General features: G+C 43.9%; 1 long non-coding RNA gene across 1 annotated transcript; it reads right to left on the minus strand.

The window, feature by feature from the left end:
- Window positions 1-3,247: 3,247 nt before the first annotated feature.
- Window positions 3,248-7,741, minus strand: LOC130542130 (uncharacterized). The gene is made up of 3 exons (XR_008956470.1): window positions 7,581-7,741; window positions 3,899-4,011; window positions 3,248-3,556 (listed from the first exon to the last, which is right to left on the minus strand). It is a non-coding gene; the product is annotated as an uncharacterized LOC130542130 (long non-coding RNA).
- Window positions 7,742-13,661: the final 5,920 nt, after the last annotated feature.

Consider the following 13,661-nt stretch of genomic DNA (forward strand, 5'->3'; position numbering starts at 1 on the left):
TCTTTTTTTTTTTTTTTTTTTCTTTTGCCTTTTCAAGAGCTTTTATTAGAAACACTTCTTGACACTTTCTTGCCTGCGATCGGTAACAGGGGTGCCGCAGGTACCACTTAATTCCCAACAGCAAATGGCTTAGACGTTTGCCAAGATCACAGGTGGGTTCCCCTCTTTAGATGTTTGGACAAGGCCTTACCCCTTGTGGAGACCCTCTTGGACCCCCAGGGTCGGTATAAAGACTATTTTTAAGTGAAAACATTCGAGCTACATAAAATGCATAAAGAAATGTTATCTGAAATTCTCTTATCTCAAAGTGGAGCCTCCTGACAGCTACCATTAACCCCCTTCAAAGGGAGCTTCCTGCTAATTCAGCTGCCTGGTAGAGACAGGCTGCCCATTCCATTAACATCAGAAAGCCCAACAGAACCTTCTATACTCTCCCATTGAAGCCCCAAAATAAACTCTTTTGTTAAATTGAGGTATATAAAGTTTGGCTGTTCCAGGACTTTTCCATTACTGGGAGCTCCCCCCACCTCCCAAAGTGAAAATAAACCTTGTCTTTTCTCCTGTTAATCTGTCTGTTGTCAGTTAATTTGCAGATCTCCAACCACTGTATCCAAGTTGGAAGAGGAAAAAGGTTTCCTCCCAACACTCTCCCAAGTAAAATAAATGGGTCATTGATCAGATAGGGTTTTGTTTAAATGATACAACTTGATTGTCAACTTAGAAATTCTTCAGAATGGGAGTGCCTGGCTGGCTCAGTTGGAGGAGCATGGTCTCTCTCTCTCTCTCTTTTTAAGATTTTATTTAGTTGAGTCAAAGAGAGAGAGTGAGCACAAGCAGATCCTGAAGGAGCTAAAACTGGAGGCTCTCAGCTAAACATGTCTTCTTGCAGTTGGGCAGCAAGCCCTGACTCGACGGGGGCGTCTGAGTGACACACTGTGTCCGCTCTAGTCCACCCTGTACAACGCGTGATTCTATTTCTCCATCCATACTCAGGGAACAGCTCCCTCGGGGCTCTCAGGGGCCACTGACCCTGAAAGGAAACTTAGAAGAGGGAACTTCATGGGATGAACTCTAGCCTCTGTCACTACAATGGTCCTCATCATAGCTCCCCACCACTATCCATTTTAATTCTCCTCATCCTCAGCTCCCATCTTAGCTTCCCTGGGTGAGTACCCCAAGGCCCAGTGCCTAAGGGGTCCAAGGACCTTCTCAGGCCACGGTTACTGTTCTTGTCTTCATTCACAGTCACAGTTGGGCAAAAGAGTGCCAACTGACACCCAGAGAAGTCACCAGAATCCACACAGACCCCTGTCTGTCCCCACTGTCTAACAGCTGCCCTAGCTCCTCCCACTGATGGGGTCAATGACCTCTGATAAGGCAGGGATTCTTTATCTTACCTTCTAGTCTCTGACCATTAGGAGGCCAAAGCGCTTGGTAGTAACCATAACTTGTAGTCCAATGGGAACTTTGCTGTGCCCCAGGTAAGAACGTGCCCCTTTTGGGGACCAAGACCTCTAACTCTGTAGAGCCCAGAGTTGTAGGGAAAAAGAAGCCCACTGGGTCACTGGAATGATGCTACCTGGGGCCACTCATGGATTCCGCTTATTGTTTCCCAACCCATGGATTCTTTCTGTTGGGGACACAGCATCATACTAAGTTGTCTGATTGAAGGCATACACCATGATGGCCTGGGGGAAACATCATCACTGCAGTGTATTGCCTCCATACTGAAGCTTCAACTGCATCTTTATTGGCCATTTCAATACTTGACCTATCCGGCAGCTTCTGGGTTGGTGAGGTATGTAATGTGATCAGTGGGCCCCAGGTTCATGGGCCCACTCCCCAACCTTCTGTGCCATAAAGAGGGTCTTCTGGTCAGATGCAAAGCTATGTGAAATCCCATGTGTGTAGACCAGGTGATATTTAAGCCCCCAGAGAATGGTGCTATTGAGTCCCTGCAGCCAGGAAAGGCAACCACATACCTGGAATGAGTGTCTGTTCCTGTGAGAGCTGACCCTTCCAGGAGAAAAGGGGCCCAGTGTAGTCAGCAGGTCACCAAGCATCCCCTTGGTCTCCTGAAGGAAGACAGCTTTGCGTTGGTCTTTATGGCTGGCAGATTAGACATTCAGTAGGAGCAGTAGCTATATTTTAGTAAATGACCATCCATGCTGTTAGGTTTTTGTCTCCCCTCCATCTCTGCCACCATAGTTTCTTCGTTCAGGTACCCATATGCAACAGTGAGGGTAGAGGGGGCTCTGACAAAGATTGCCTAGGTTAATTGGTCAAGTTATTTTGTCTAGTTGGCACATCTTTTGTAATAGATACTCATGGGCCTTAACATGTGACACAAATGACACCCCATTTGTGTCCACTCCTATATGTTCATCCACATACTTCTATTCCAGATTTTCTTGCCTCCGATTTTCCAACGTCTTTCTTTCTGATGCTCCACCCGCCAGCCACATCACTGCTCATGAGCACACAGATGTTCTAACTTTGGGCCATTCTTCTTCCAAACTAAGTGGATGACCAGGTGCACATCTCAAAGCTCTTCCCACTGGTGAGATTTTCCTCCACCACTGTTTTTCAAGACCTCCCCCCAAGTGAGACTATACTACAGCCACCATTTTCAGCTTGCACTGCATCCTGAGATGTTCATTCATAACCCTCAGCTTGGGCTTTTCCTTCCTCCTTACTGGTTATGTGGGACCTCCTCATACGACCATAGATGTAAGCTAGGGCAGGGGTGCGGGGACAAGCACAGTGAGTGACATGGACATGTGGGCTATGAGCACTATGGACTCTTGCATCTTGCCTGTACCCTCTGGTCCTGCTTGTGCTCAGTCCCAGAGATACCGGTGTCATCTTATGATGGCTTTAATGCTAGGCCTGCCTGACTTTATGACTTGATGTGTCCTATTGGACACATCCTATTCCAGGGCCCAGTGCCAAGCTAGGAGCTGCTTTTCTGAAGGAGTGTAATTCTTCACCACAGTTGGCATGAGCTTGTTCCATAATCCCAGGGGTCTACATTGTGATTCTTCTACTGGGACTTGCATTAAATGCCACATTTATTCCATCACTGACTCCCCCAACACTAGAGGCTCTGCTAGATTACACAATTCAAATGGAAGGGCTGTTTGTATCACAGCCTGGACCTACTGTGAAGCTACTTCCTGCTCTGGGTCCACTCACAGCCAACAGCTTTTCATGGAACCCAGTGCTTGGGCAGCAGGATTGTTCTTAGGTGTGGAATGTGTTTCCTCGAGAATCCAAAGATTCCTAACAGGCTTTGGGCTTCCTTCTTTCCAGTAAGGGATAGGAGATGCAACAACTTGTCTTTTACTTAGAAGGAAATGTCCCAGCATGCTGCTGACCATCAGACTTCTAGAATCTTTGGTGAAGTGGCAGGTCACCAAATCTTTGTAGGATCATCCTGCCCAAGCAGCACAATATCATCCATGTAATGGGTCAACGTGATGTTACGTGGGAAGTCCAAATGCTCTAGTTCTCTTCCGACTGTATCACGACAGCAGACTGAAGAGTGAACATAGCCCTATGGCAAACGGTAAATGCTTGTTATCCATTCTGTGGGAATATGAACTATTTCTCTTTTTTAAAATTTTTACTTATTTATTTATTTGAGTGAGACAGAGAGCACTCGTGAGCAGAGGGAGGGGCAGAAGGAGAGAGAGAATCCTGGAGCAGACTCCACAAAGAGTGCAGAGCCCCACATGGAGCTCAATCTCATGACCCTGAGATCACAATCTGAGCTGAAACCAGGAGTTAGAAGCTTAACTGACTGAGCCACCCTGGGAATATGAGCTACGTCTGATCCTCTTTCCTGAATGGGATGTGAAGAATGCATTTGCCAAATCAGTGGCCACAAACCACATACCTGAGGCTGCAGAGCTCTGCTCCAGTTGAGACATCATGTCTGGCACAGCTGGTATTGACCGAGATTACTTCCTCCCAGTAGTCTGTGGTCATTTTCTAGGGTCCATCCAGTGGCTGCAAGGTCAACACTGGCCAGTTAAACAGAGATAGCAACATTTCTTCATCTTTGCAATATCTTAGAGTGCCACTAATCTCTGCCCCCCCACTCCTGGAATGCAATGCTATTTTATGGATACGATATTGGCCTGGGGGGGGTCAGGTGTGGCGTCAGCTGCTTCCATTTGGCCTTCTCTACTGTGATAACCCGTATGCTACAGGACAAGGAAGTAATGTGAGGGTTAGTCCAACTTCCAGGAATGTCAGTCGCAACTACACATTTAGGGATGAGGGAAATGACAACCAGTGAGTCCATAGACCCAGAAGACTCACCATGAGTTGGTTCTTTTCAGGAATCCATTTGCCCTCATTCTAACAAGGGGGCCTTCAGGTCTCAGGGTATCAGTTGACCTATGACCTAGTACACAACAGTCATCCAAATGTCTGGTATGGCCAGAGTGACTCTATCTTTGGCCCGCCATCTTAACTATGTCAGCTCAATGGCCAGTCCAGCACCACTTGTTCCTAGCCCCCTATAAAATGAGGTACATTTCTGTGATCACATCCTGCAGAGAGAGCACTGGGAGATCTGTCACCGTCCCCAGCTCACTAACAGAGAGACAAGACAATTGGTTACGTAATATTCCCCTCCTGAAGTACAGAGATACCAGGAGGATAACTACAGTTAGTAATTAATCATGTTAATGTATACATTTTTATCCTACCACTATGCTCTCTCTCACATCCCCTCTCTTTATAAAATCCATGAATTAAATCTTTGCAGAGAATAGCTGCTTAGCCTCGGATCGTCACCAGCCCGACCCCCCGTCCATAAGTCACCAGAATAAAACTCTGTGTGAACCATATGGAGTTGCCTGCTGCATGTTTTGGTCTCAAAGTGCCTTCCCAGTTTGGAGGATACTCTACGGTTCCTCCACCTTCTCACATTCCCTTTCCCCAGTGTTCTGTCATCCATATACATGTTGAGATCTCTTTGGGGAAGGATTGGAGCAACTATTACAGTTCATTCTTGCCATAGTGTTTAGGTCCTTCTCCCTGGGGACCTGGCCACATTTTTGGTCCCTGGTTTCTATGTCTGAACACAGGTTCAGGAATGGAAACTGGGCAAGGAATTGTGAACTTTTATTGGGATGACTGTCTTCCTCACTGTCCTGCTTATTAATCCTTGTTCTTTTTGGATAATACATGGGAAGCAGTATTTCACTGGCTACCCATCTACTTTCCTCCTAGGGAAATTCTGTTCTGTTCAAAATCTCTGAAACTTGCCACTGGTCGGGACCACTGGCTGCTACTCTGAATTTACAAACCCCTGACTTCTGTAGTTAAGGGCCATCATGTGGGGTATATTACATCAGGGTCCTATCATCCCCATCCCTATCAGTGAGCCAAGTCCTAGGACAGCCCCTCCTTCCATCAGTTATGTCCTACAGGGAAAGCACCACCGAGCTTCTTAGTGATGTCAGCGTCCCTCTCACCAGTGCACTCCTGATAGCCCTGATAAATGGGATTCCTCTGAGCCTAATCCCTGGGTGGGTCTTCTGCTGGCCTAACATAACGGATCCACTTTTCTGAATCTTTTTTTTTTAAGTAATCTTTACACCCAACGTGGGGCTCTAACTCACAACACTCAGATCAAGAGTCGCATCCTCCACCAACTGAGCCAGCCAGGTGTCCCCTCCCCCTTTTTTGACTCTTTTAATCCTTTCATCTACTGTACCCCAAAAAGATTTAGGCATCTCAACATCACTCTTCATGGGCTATCACTTCCCCCCCTCCACCAAGCTCACAAGCGCTCTCTCTCTTAAAAAAAAAAAAAAGATAGCTCATTTTATTTATTTATTTTATTTATGTATCTATTTAGAGTGTGAGTGGGTAGAGAGGGAGAGGGAGAGAGAATCTTCAGCAGACTCCACGCTGAGCACAGAGCCCAATACTGGGCTTGATCCCAGGAACCTGAGCAGAAACCAAGAGTTGGACGCTTTACCAACTGAGAGTGCCCCTAGATAGCTCATTTTAGAGGACTGACAGGAAAGGAGAAGAGAGAAGTGGGGAGGGACAGGGGACAGGGGGAAGGGGTGAGAAATTATTCAGGTAGCCAGAGAGAGAGATTTTTTTTGTTGTTTGCTTGTTTATTGCTGTTGTTTTAGTGGATGATCTGGGTAAATGTGAACATTTCAAAGGAATAAATCTGGGGAGAGTGCAAAGCTGCAGTTGCTGGGGCGTGTTAGTGTGATACCAGGCTACATGAAAACTGAACCACCAATCAGAGAGGGAAGCAAAATATGCACCCGGCAGTGGTGAGTCAGCTATGCTAAGTCATAGAAATTAAAAGTACATAAACATCAGAGGGTTGAGTCAGATGGAATGTCCAAAGTCCATGGCAAACAGATGTTCTCTAGGAGATGTTGGAAGTCAAGGGAGGCATTAGTCACCAGACAGGGGAGGGCAAAGGTATGGAGCAAGCAGAGGGGATTTTCCTGAACTGGGAAGGGATGGGGCTTTAGGTAGGTGCAGGCGGACAGGTCAACCTGAGCGTGAGAAGGACCATTTTTCTCCGTGAGGATGAATTTACAGTTCCTGCTTTGGTGGTATTCAAATGAGGAACTTCAGGCTGCAAACCTTCACCTGGTGACGCTAGTCTGAAAGCAGATGCAATAGGCGGTAGTAATCCAGAGGTGGGGCTGATTTGGTGACAGTGGCCCAATGCAGTAGGCTGACTCCTCCCGCATTTGCACCCGTATGTAGTCCCCTCCCACACTAAACAGGACTGATCTGTGTAATCAACAGGATATTACAGAAATGACAGTCTGAGTTCCAAGGGTACTTCACAAAAAACATTGTGACCTCCTCCTTGTTCGTGCTTCCATCACTCCCTCTGGGGAAGCCAGTCATGATGTTGTATGGACCATCAAGCAGCCCTATGGAGAGGTCCATGGGGCAGGTAACGAAGGCCTCCCACCAACAACCAGCACTAACTTGCCAGGCAGGTGGGTGAGCCCCTTGGAATGGAATCCGTCAGCTCCAGGCAAGATGTCCAGTGAGTATAGTCCCAGCTGACAGTTTGACTTCAACCTCAGGAAAAACTCTGAGCCAGAACCACACAGCTGAGCTGCTTGGCAGAAACCATGTGTGATAAGAATACTGATTATAGGGGCACCTGGGTGGCTCAGTCCATTGAGCATCTGACTCTTGGTTTTGGCTCAGGTCATGATATCAGGGTTGTGAGATCGAGCCCCACATTGGGCTCTGCGCTCAGTGGGGAGTCTGCTTCTCTCCCTTTCTCCCGCCTTCTCTCTCTCTCTCCCTCTGCCCTCCCCCTGCTCACTCTAATATAAATAAATAAATCTTAAAAAAAAAAAGAATATTGATTGTAAAGCTGTTCAGTTTGGGGATGAGCTGTTATGCAGCAATAGATAATTAATATAATATACACAAACACATGCTGTAACAAAAGTCCTAAACACAAAGTGATTGGACAGTTTAAGGAAACGGGTCCAGAGGAGAACTAAAACCATGGATTAAGTGAAGAGGGCAGATGAGAGGGACTGGGAACTAGAACCACTTACCAGGTTGTGTGTGGCTGGAGAGAGAGAACAGGGAACCTGAGGTTTCTGAGACTCGTGTACGGAAGGTCGAGGCAGCACTGTGCATGGCAGGCAAAGAGAGGCCCAGGACCAGGCTGCATCCGGGTGGGTATTCATAGCTTGGGCTTCTTCCTCGGGTACTATTCCACCTGGGATGGAACACAATTTAGGCTGTGCCCTGAACCCCAAGGCACTAGGTGACAAGACAACCAGGTTCTAAGCATTTACTACGTGTTATGTGCTTGAAATAATATGAAGGCTTAAACTAACACATGGCATGTCCATACAATGGAACATTATTCAGCTGTCAGAAGGAATGAAGTACTAGTGTATGTTATAACATGGATGAGCCTTAGAAACATGCTACATGAAAGGGGCACCTGGCTGGCTTAGTTGGTAGAGCATGTGACTCTTGATCTCAGGGTCATGAGTTCAGGCCCCACATTGGATGTAGAATTTAAAAATAAAAATAAAAATAAAAAACAGATTTAAAAAAAAACATGCTAAGTGAAAGAAGCCAAACATAAAGGACTACATGCTGCATGACTCCATTTTATGAAATGTCCAGAATAGGCAAATCCATACAGACAGAAAATAATTAATGGTTGTCAGGGACTAGGAGGGAAAAGGGGAATGGAGAGTGACTGCTAATGGGTAAAGATTTCTTCTCAGGGTGATGAAAATGTTCTAAAATTAGGTAATGGAGGGCACGTAGGTGGCTCAGTCGGTTAAGCGTCTACCTTCAGCTCAGGTCATGATCCTGGAGTCCCGGGATAGAGTCCCACGTCAGGCTCCCTGCTCAGTGGGAAGTCTGCCTCTCCTTCTCCCTCGGTTCCTCCACTGCTCATGCTCTCTTGCTCGCTCATTCTCTGTCTCAAATAAATAAGTAAAATCGTTTAAAAAATAAAATAACATAAGATAATGATGATGCACAATTTTATGAATATACTAAAAAAACACTAAATTGTGTATTTTAAAATAGTGAATTTCATCACATGCAAATTATATCTCAATAAAAAATATGAAGATTGAAGCATATATAAAGGCATTTACAGTGCACCTCACACTATTCTTTTTTTTTATTTTACTTTTAAGAGGCAGGGAGGGGCAGAGAGAGAATCCCAAGCAAGCTTCATGCACTGGCACACCCAGCACACCCGATGCAGGGCTCAATCCACAACCCTGAGATCACAACCTGAGCCAAAATCTAGAGTTGGATGTTTTAACCAACTGAGCCACCAAGGCACCCCGACCCAGCACTATTCTAAATGCTTTCTATATACAATTCATTTAACCTTCATAACCGATGAACCTAGGAGGTAGATACTACTATTATCATTTTCTTTTTACAGGTGAGAAACTGAAGTCCAAAGAGGTGAAGTTACCTGCCCAGGTCACACAGCTAAAGCAAGTGACAGAACCAAGAACTGAACCCAAGTAGTCTGTCTCCTGAGGCTACACACTTATCCACTACGTTATACTGCCTTTTGCTTATAAATGATCTCGGGTGAGTCCTGAGCAAATCTGTGAGGTGGATTTTATTTCCTTTATTTACAGAGGAATAAACCTAAAACACATAGAGGTTCAGTAACCTGCTCAAGGTCACACAGGTAGGAAACAGGGGAGGCAGAGTTTAAATCCAGGTTCTGCTGACTCAAAACCACACAAACCAAAGAAAGAAAGAAAGGGCACCGGATCCTATGTTACCTTCAGCTCTTGTTTTTGGCTGCCTTCAGCGGTAGGGGATGAACTGAAAGGAATCTTCCCAGGATTCTTCACCTCAGCAGCGGGCTGACACTGAGTCCCTTCTCTCAGGGCTCAATGGATCGCAACCCCTCGTATTTGTCCTGTTTACATTTTATTATGTTTATATTGCTTTCTTTCTTTTTTTTTTAAAGATTTTATTTATCTATTCGACAGAGATAGAGACAGCCAGCGAGAGAGGGAACACAAGCAGGGGGAGTGGGAGAGGAAGAAGCAGGCTCATAGCCGAGGAGCCTGATGTGGGGCTCGATCCCATAACGCCCGGGATCACGCCCTGAGCTGAAGGCAGACGCTTAACCGCTGTGCCACCCAGGCGCCCCTATATTGCTTTCTAATTTGCCATTCTCTCTCCACCAAATAAATAATTACATTAGCAATCAGAGGTTGACAATTATTTTTCTCAGTAATCTCATATAGACAAAGCCATTTAGTTTTAATGGGTATAAATGCACGTTACTTTGCATGTTGGAATAAATATGGACTCCTGCGTCTCTAACTCATACCAGTTAAAAATTTGTTCACACGTAAGAATTTGGGAGTTTTCAAACAGATGTCTCTTTTAAAATTTAGATTTTGGGGGCAATTGGGTGGCTCAGTGAGTTAAGTGCCCGAGTCCTGATTTCAGCTCAGGTCATGATTTCCGGGTCATGGGATGGAGCCCCACATGGGGCTCTGCACTCAGTACGCAGTCTGCTTGTTCCTCTCCCTCTGCACCCCCACACCCCGCATGCTCTTTTCCTCTCTTTCTCTCTCAAATAAATAAATAAAATTTTTTAAAAAATAAAAAAAAAATAAAATTTGATTATGGAAATGTTCTATATAAAAATAGAATGGTAAATAAACACATACTCATCACCTAATTTCAACAATTACTACCCACAGATTTCCTATTATCTAGTTTTCCAATTTATCAGCAGCTCAGCCATGACTATATTACCTGTTACTACTGGTTAAATCACTTTTTTTTTTTTTGTAAGTAGGCTCTATCCCCAACATGGGGCTTAAACTCACAACCCTGAAATCAAGAGTCTCACACTCCAATGAACGAGCCAACTAGACATCCCTAACTCACGTTTTAAAAAGGAAAATGTTAAAAGGTGTCATTTCTTGGTTATAAATTTATAGATAACTTATTTTCTTCATTTTAATTCTCAATATGTTCCAAAATTTCCATGATGAGTATGGAGTACTTTTGTAATAAGAAAAAATAAGTTATTTTAAAACAATTGAAAAACATATTTCTTTAAAGAGTATATTTTCAAATGCATAATCCAAGAGTCATCTTGCTCTTGCTTAGAGCAGTCAAACAAGGTCCTTTCTCCATAAGCCCAGATCACCTAGTGAAGGGAGTGGAATAAAATTTGGGTTTTTTTTTAAGATTTTATTTTTAAGTAATCTCTACACCCAACATGGGGCTCAAACTCACAACCCTGAGATCGAATCAGCATGCTCCACTGACTGAGCCAGCCAGGCACCCCTAAAGTTTGGTTTTTAAAAATTCTTTTTGGTGGTAAAGTGGACTATTCGTGAAACTAGTGAACAAAAGACAACAAAACTAATAGCACTCAGTAGAGCTGATGACTATTCAGAGTCTTTGTGGTTCTGTAACAGAAATGCTGAGGGTTCTTCTTTTTTACCATTTGATTTTTAATAATTTATCTCTCCAACTTTTTATTTATAATTTATTTATTTATTTATTTATTTATTTATTTATTTAAAAGTAGGCTCCATGTCCAGTGTGGAGTCCAATGCAGGGTGCTCTCTCTTTCTCTCCAAAATAAATAAATAAATCTTTGTTAAAAACCCATAGATCTGGCAAGGTGCAATTTATGTATCATAAAATCTACCTGTTTAAAGTGTACAATTCATCATTTTTAGTAAATTTACATAGTCACACAACCATCATCACAGTCTGGGTTATTTTTTTAGTCTCTCAGAAACTTCTGTTCTATTGCAACTGCAATAAAGTTGCCAGTTCCAACTTTGCCTCTTACCCATGCAATCAGCTTTTGTGTGTCTATCTTATCGTAGGTTTCATAACACCTTAAATTCAGCCGTAGTTGGGCATAATAGCTTCTTCTCAAGTACACTCAATAGGCCATATTCTTCCCTTCATAATTACAGCTACAGTTCAAACAGCCTCGATGGGAATTCAGAGGCTTAAAGAAGTATCCCAAACTCAGGAAATCAGAGATCATTTTAACAGATTGAGCAAGACCTACAGGGTTGTTTATACCATTACTGGCAATACTGCCCTTAAACCCTGGTGAGAGGAGCCTGCTGTGAGCTATGCGTTCTGGCTCCAGCTTCACCAGGGGTAAAGAGGTCATGGAGCCAAGGTGCTCTTGCAGCTGAGGGCTAGGGCTGACTCTCTCCACACTGCCATCTCCAGCAACAGAATTCTGGGAAGTCTGAGAATTCTAAACTGCAACCTGACCTTCTTCATGATGGTATATTTGTCAAGATAGGAGGATAGGGGCGCCTGGGTGGCACAGCGGTTAAGCGTCTGCCTTCAGCTCAGGGCATGATCCCGGTGTTCTGGGATCGAGCCCCGCATCAGCCTCCTCTGCTGGGGCCTGCTTCTTCCTCTCCCACTCCCCCTGCTTGTGTTCCCTCTCTCGCTGTCTGTCTCTCTCTCTGTCAAATAAATAAATAAAATCTTTAAAAAAAAAAAGATAGGAGGATAAAAACATTTTACCTGACAGTTTGCTAGACTGACTTAAAATTTTTCAGTATTTCAAAATATGGTATGTGGAAATCTGTGTGACTTCATTTACATGAAATGTTCAGAATAGGTAAATCCATTGAGATAGAAAATAGATTAGTGGTTGCCGGAGGCTAAAGGGTGGAGGGAAATGATGAATGACTGCCGATGGATGTGGGGTTTCTTTTTGGGATGATGTATGTTTTCTGTAATCTCATAGTGGTGATGGATGTACAACTCTGTGAATACAGGTTCTCCCGCTATCTGAAACATAGAGTGTTCCTGTGAAACCTTTTGTAAGCTAAAATGTCCTAAAGCAAAGAAGCAATTACTACTGGGGTGCCTGAGGGGTTCAGTCAGTTGAGCAACCAACTCTTGATTTTAGCTCAGGTCTTGATCTCAGGGTCATGGGATTGAGCCCTGCATCAAGCTCTGAGCTCAGCATGGAATCTGCTTGAGTTTCCCTCCCGCTGCCCCTCCCCCTGCTTGGGCACACACACTCTCTCCCTCTAAAATAAATAAATAAATCTTAAAAAAGAAGAAGCAGCAGCAGCAATTACTATTAATTTATATGGGAAAATTTTTGAGTTCTCCTAGATTCAAATAATCACCTCTCTTAGGCTTTTCTGATACCTTAGGACATATCTTGCTAACAGATGCACAGAATAAATCTAGATAAAGCAGGGAGGCTCACAGACACAATTTAAAGCTCAGGTGGCTTGTTGCTGGGATGCTGAGTGTGGTTCCCAGTAAAGGAGCTTGGCAGCGCCACTCTTGCTGCTCAGGTGCGAGCTGCCCCTCTTGATGTGAAACAAATGCTGCATGCTATTTTCCCTTTTCTTTGTAAAAGCGAAAACCCTCTTCAGATTTCTTCCAGTTAGCAAAAGCAGCTACTACTGCAGGTTTTCCATAAAAGTGAAGTGGCAAAACATGAACTTTCAAAAAGCAGGGGATACTTGTACTAAAAAATCAGTGAATTATATGGTTTAAAAGGATGAGTTTAATATTTGTATGATATTGGAATAAAGCAATTACAAAAATATGTCGACTTCTGGAAGAAGAGCTGAAAAATAATTTTGCTTTAAATTCAACCAAAAGTAGAGATATTTCTAATATTTGGAACCAAAAGAAATATAAGTATAGTGCTGGTGAATTTGTGCATTTCTTAAGTCTATGCATGTTCCCATCTCTGAATATAAGGACATCTGCATGTATACAAAAGTGTATGTATCAGTGAATTAAGGTATGTAGTCATTTACTTATTCTCCAAGTGATGGGTGGTAGTGGCAAGGGCTGGAGATTAGGAGGATGGGAAAGAATCTAGGAAACTATCCGTAGCCTTTATGAGCTTATGGTATACATGAGTCTCTATAGGGCTAGTTGTATAGAGTGGTATCTAATGTAATTCAACTATGCCACAACTACCTATACACTTGGAAGAATGCTCCAGATGTTGGTTCCTTAGTCTGCTAATCCTCAGGGTGAAAGTCGGGATGCAAGAGCCAACAGACCCCACAGTTTAGACATATTGCTCACAGCTGCCTCTGGCCAGAGCCATGTAGTCCTTAGTTATTGTAAAAGAAACCTGTAAAAAT

The sequence above is a fragment of the Ursus arctos genome, unplaced genomic scaffold, assembly GCF_023065955.2.
Source record: "Ursus arctos isolate Adak ecotype North America unplaced genomic scaffold, UrsArc2.0 scaffold_3, whole genome shotgun sequence".
NCBI lineage: Eukaryota > Metazoa > Chordata > Mammalia > Carnivora > Ursidae > Ursus > Ursus arctos.